The following is a 6,461-nucleotide window of genomic DNA, read 5'->3' as shown; positions in this document are numbered from 1 at the left end:
ATAATTAATGCATATGCACAGCAGTTTATTGACAAATATATTGGTGGTCTCATCCAAGTAGAGGGAGAATGGGGACTCACCTATATCGCTTTTTAGCTCACATCTAAAGTGAGGGGCCAGCACTGATTTTATGATGGGTGTTCACTCTGTGCGGTGCATTTTGAATTCTCCAAATTCTTCTTCTGTTATATCAGACAGGTCATTCACAGCATTGATTGACGTGTGGCAGGCCACTTATGTTGCGATTTGAAGTTCCCTTTTCTTCTGATCATTCATGATGTTACCCTCTCCAAAGCTTGTTGGCCAAGCGAACAACCTAATGCTAACATTCATATTCAGGAGACAGAGTGACATGGCAGCCTCGCCTCTGTCAGTGTGCCCCAGGGCAGCTGTGGCTACAATAGTAGCTTACCATCACCAGGGTATAGAGTGAATGAATGAATGCTGAATGAATGATGCTGTGTAAAGCATCTTTGGGGACAGAAAATGTCTGTGAAAGCGCTATATAAATAAAGACTTACTTACTTACTTGTTTCAGCATGATCTTTGAGGTCTCTTAGTTGAGCTTGTATCTTGCTCTTGCAGTACTTGCACCATGCCTTGGACGGATCCTACAGGACATGTGCAATCCATGCTTTTACATGAGTTATTTTATTTAATAAGACAGAGACAGTGCAGAATTTACATTAACCTTAACAGGAAAGATGCATTGTACCAGGTTGTAGCACCAGCCTTAATTACATTGATGTATTTATTGAATGAAATGTATGATGGTGTGAAAACAAAAAACCACCTATACTTGTTGAAAGTAGCCCAGATATTATCTGCCCGCCTAAGGCTTTCCCTCCCCACCCGACGTAGTCAAAAGAAGCCCAATAGGGCAGGCACCCGCCCAATCTGGTAACACTGTCGTTTGATCAGGTTAAGCTGGTTGTTGGGGCTGGGGGTGAGCAGTGGAACAGGTTGTGCTGCTGCATAAACTTTGCGCTTGGCTGTGCGTTGTGCTTTGATAGATATAGTTCAGCTAATAGTGACCAAAATGCCTGTTTCTGGCATTCCTTATAATACTATACGTGCTCTTCTTTGGTCAGAACCAAGGAGAGCGGTCGCAGATAGGTCCGTTCTATGCACCGAAAGTTTTTACTGTGGTGTCAGTTCATATGAAATTAGCCACCCTCCCCTATATAAGCTGTCACAGATTTGGCTGAAATAATTTCCAAAAATTTCTAAAATTACCAAATGAAAGAATCTCAAATTTTTAGCTCAGTCTCTTGAGTCGTTCCTGGGTTATGGCCTGTTGAAATTTTGGGCCATGCTCACTTTTTTTGAAGCCTTAATTTATAAGCATGTTTGAGAGACCATAACTTCATAAAAAATAGAGCTAGGAAGATGAAAATTTGTTATTATTGTAAATTCTTGTTCATAGATTCCGAATTTGTTATAAATTTTTATTTTTATTTTTTTTGCAATTTTTGAGGTCCAAGATCTATTTACTCCAAGCAGATATTTACAAACTAACCATTGAACCTGAATATGTGAGAGAAGGACCATTTCTGACAACAATCTCACACTTTTCTGGGCTTTCATCTGTGACAATCCCTACCATGTTTTTAATGTTTAGGCCATACTCTTGCATGAAGGTAAGTATCACGTCTGTGATGACCCTGGCGTTTGCGCTAGTCAGTTCAACTAATCCCAGGTACCAGCTGATGAATTTGCCATGTTTAATTAATCAATAATTAATGCATATGCACAGCAGTTTATTGACAAATATATTGGTGGTCTCATCCAAGTAGAGGGAGAATGGGGACTCACCTATATCGCTTTTTAGCTCACATCTAAAGTGAAGGACCAGCACTGATTTTATGATGGGTGTACTGTTACACTCAACGTGACCCCTTGTCCTAATTGAGATTCACAGCCAGCTAAACTCTCTCTTGCATCACTTCCTCCAAGGAACAGGCAGGTGTTGTCTTTGACCAGGATTTAATGCAAAAAAGTGTAAAACTGTAACAAAATACAAAAGGGTATTCAGAAAGTTGTAAAATCAACAATGTACATCAAAGTTACATTATATAGACAATTAAATGGCCAATGTTAGCTGAGAAGTAATACACACAACTCAAATACCACTACTGGAACTCAAATCTCAAATATAAAATATATATATAAAATATAAAATGCTACAAACTTCAACAAAATGCTACAAATGCACTTGTCAACATTCATTTTTAATGTAAACACTTACTCATATTGCCACTCAAAGGGCTGGAAATGAGAGGATGGTTTCAGATCTAACCGCAAAACACCTCATGGACTGACTGACATTTTCAAGCTAGTAGTTTTACTTCTTGTCACCTACTGGCTAAATATATCACCAAAATCACAACTAGCGCCCCCCAGCAGGCCGGAAAAACACAACACAAAACAGTTCCAATACAATGGGTGTTCACTCTGTGCGGTGCATTTTGAATTCTCCAAATTCTTCTTCTGTTATATCAGACAGGTCATTCACAGCATTGATTGACGTGTGGCAGGCCACTTATGTTGCGATTTGAAGTTCCCTTTTCTTCTGATCATTCATGATGTTACCCTCTCCAAAGCTTGTTGGCCAAGCGAACAACCTAATGCTAACATTCATATTCAGGAGACAGAGTGACATGGCAGCCTCGCCTCTGTCAGTGTGCCCCAGGGCAGCTGTGGCTACAATAGTAGCTTACCATCACCAGGGTATAGAGTGAATGAATGAATGCTGAATGAATGATGCTGTGTAAAGCATCTTTGGGGACAGAAAATGTCTGTGAAAGCGCTATATTAAATAAAGACTTACTTACTTGTTTCAGCATGATCTTTGAGGTCTCTTAGTTGAGCTTGTATCTTGCTCTTGCAGTACTTGCACCATGCCTTGGACGGATCCTACAGGACATGTGCAATCCATGCTTTTACATGAGTTATTTTATTTAATAAGACAGAGACAGTGCAGAATTTACATTAACCTTAACAGGAAAGATGCATTGTACCAGGTTGTAGCACCAGCCTTAAATTACATTGATGTATTTATTGAATGAAATGTATGATGGTGTGAAAACAAAAACCACCCAAACTTGTTGAAAGTACCCCAGATATTATCTGCCCGCCTAAGGCTTTCCCTCCCCACCTGATGTAGTCAAAAGAAGCCCAACTGGGCAGGCACCCGCCCAATCTGGTAACACTGCCGGTGTATCAGGTTGGGCTGGTTGTTGGGGCTGGGGTGAATGGTGGAACAGGTTGTGCTGCTGCGTAAACTTTGAGCCTGGCTGTGCATTGTGCTTTGATAGATATATTTCAGTCAATAGTGACCAAACGGACTGTTTCTGGCATTCCTTATAATACTATAAGTACTCTTTTTTGGTCAGAACCAAGGAGAGCGATAGGTCGCAGATAGGTCCATTCTATGCACCGAAAGTTTTTATAATGCAACAAAATATTTAAATGGGCATGAAGCTATTAAAATCTCTATTATGCACAGATAATATAAGAATATATTAGTCAGTCATTTTATTAGGTTAAACAGAGATTTGATGACATTTTTAACTTAAGGCCCACCCACAATTGGTGTGGCCCATCCACAATTGGAATTCTAACGCCATTGTGCCTGATTCACACCCAAAGAAGTCCTGGTATGCTCATGTTTAATGCAGGGAGGGCACTATGACGTAATATGAGCTCAATGCTGAGGCTGTACTTTAGGTGGATAAATAGAAGCTCGTACCTCAGTTTAACGTGTCTGTGTCTGTGGTGAACAACATGAAGTGCTCTGAAAGTTTTTACTGTGGTGTCAGTTCATATGAAATTAGCCACCCTCCCCTATGAGCTGTCTCAGATTTGGCTGAAATAATTTCCAAAAATTTCTAAAATTACCAAATGAAAGAATCTCAAATTTTAGCTCAGTCTCTTGAGTCGTTCCTGGGTTATGGCCTGTTGAAATTTTGGGGCCATGCTCACTTTTTTTGAAGCCTTAATTTATAAGCATGTTTGAGAGACCATAACTTCATAAAAAATAGAGCTAGGAAGATGAAAATTTGTATTATTGTAAATTCTTGTTCATAGATTCCGAATTTGTTATACATTTTTATTTATTTTTTTGTTGCAATTTTTGAGGTCCAAGATCTATTTACTCCAAGCAGATATTTACAAACTAACCATTGAACCTGAATATGTGAGAGAAGGACCACAATCTCACACTTTTCTGGGCTTTCATGTGGATGGTGTAGAGCCCCAAATATGGTCACAGAACAAATGTGATCTTTTTGACCCCTTCTTTGGATCCTCGGTTTTCCTTGTGGGCACAGTTAGATGTTGATAATATGAAAATTTTAACCAAAGAAACTTTGGCATATTTTTTGATTAGTTTAAATAAAAACAATAAAAACATCTACTATTAACTTAATCCATTTCAAATGGACATTTTGAAAATGAGATCTCACGGGTCATTTTTGGTGGAGCTTAGGTACTTTTTCACCTGCAAGTAAGTTTCAGTTACCTTTAATAGACTTAAACACTAACTGCTTGTTATAAGGGAAGACAATTGGAGATTGTTTGTGTTACATTGCTTGTGATGGTTTTGGTGGCACAGTAAAAGGCTCGGCTGCAAGGAGCAGTCTTCAGACAACTGACAGGAATCAAATATTGACTGCATTCCAGATGTTTGAGCGGGCTTCTCAAAACATAAAGAATGTAAAGTTTTTCTTTACTAGCTCTAAATACATTACAAACCATGAACTTACTTCAAAACTAGAAGAGTGCTACTGCAAGGCAAAGACTGTGAATGGTACTAGATCACACCACAGTTTCATTCCGGTGTCAAATGGTAAATTAGAAAATGAGGAGAATATCTCAAGATAATTTATGTAATGAAGTTTCAGTATCTGAAATACAAAACGAGATTGTGCCAGATATCTCTCTGTACCAGCCAGGTCAATACAATACATGTATTTATGACATCAGGTGGTTCATTGGGAATATTTGAAAGCGTTCAGGTGAACATGGTGATGTCTATGTGAGATTCATAAATCGAAATGACGGAACCCTCATCTGTCCTCCTGAACATCAGCAGAACCATGCAGGGTAACGTGTCAGCACATAATCTGTTGTATTATGGTACCAGACGTTCAGGGAAGAAGAGCACAAAATTATCACCTTGACACTGCAGATTATGACAGAATCCAAACATTACTTCCAAAGTTCATTAGTAGTTAGGAACACTTATGGTGCAAGCTACCAATACAGATGATCTACATCAGGGTGCTCAATACGTCGATCGCGATCTACCAGTCGATCGCCAAGGTCGTGTGGGTAAATCGCCGTGTCTTAGTACTCGTCTCGGACTCGCGTTTGGACTCGGTCTTGTCTCTCACTCAAGGTCTGACACTCAACAAGTGCGATCATATTTCATTACGGCCGCTGCTGTTGGCAATAAACTTGTAGCGGGGTGCAGGAGCGTGTGGGGCGTCTCAGTGCAGCCTGTGCGCTCATTTGAAACCCGCAGAGACTCTACGGCACATCACAAACACACACGCTCCCTATGCATGGCTCGTCTGCAACAGCGTGTGCCCTCGTGTACCCGCGTGCATCACAGGGCAGGTTAAACTTCCTAAACATCCTACCTGTCCATCTGCCTCAGGTCAGCACGCCGCCCCTTGCCTTTTCACGCTCTCGCTCCTTCCTGCGTACAGCGAAAAACAAGCCCCTTTCGCAGTGCGCGCTGATTAGAAGAACAAGACGAAATGTGAAGCAAAAACGAGTCTAAATTTGTGTTACAGTGTTGGCACAAAGCAGGTCTACAGCATAGAGCAGATCTACAGAACAGACCTACTGCGACACAAATGCATCTGTGTTTGTCACGATGTGTGTTTGGTTTGGTAAATATGCAGAGGCTGGTAAATATCACTGCAAAACCAGAAAAGAATGCAACTCCAGTTTGGAACTTTAAAAAAACAGGTTTAAAAATCTTCCTTCACTTTTTTCACAGTTTTGTTTAAAGTGCCAGAGGAATTTCTCTTAAAGAAGGGGTTCTCAAACTGTGGGTGAGGGTCCAAAAAAGGGGCACAGAGTGTTTCAGTGCAGTTTGCTTGGCTTTGAATTAGGTAGATCATTTTGACTTGGTCATTTTGTAAGTAGCTCGCATGCTGAGAAAGTGTGAGTACCCCTGATCTACATGTAAGTGGCAAAGGGACCAAAATGGGCAGATTTTTCCAGTATGTTGGTATTTTCTGCTGAGGTTTTTTTCACACTGAATTTTTCAAAATGTAATTTCTAGCAGTTGAACAAAACAACAGACCAGATTACTGTATTTTGGTAACTTTTATGTCAGTATCAAATATTTCCTTGTTAATTTTACTGCCTTCTTGTAATATTTTTGTGCAAAAATAATATACATATGGTGGTACTGAAAGCCATGGTTATAAAATCAGAGACTTTGT

The sequence above is a fragment of the Boleophthalmus pectinirostris genome, unplaced genomic scaffold, assembly GCF_026225935.1.
Source record: "Boleophthalmus pectinirostris isolate CB_2022bp ecotype Guang Dong unplaced genomic scaffold, ASM2622593v1 HiC_scaffold_8, whole genome shotgun sequence".
Lineage (NCBI taxonomy): Eukaryota > Metazoa > Chordata > Actinopteri > Gobiiformes > Gobiidae > Boleophthalmus > Boleophthalmus pectinirostris.
Note: the sequence above shows the minus strand (reverse complement) of the source record.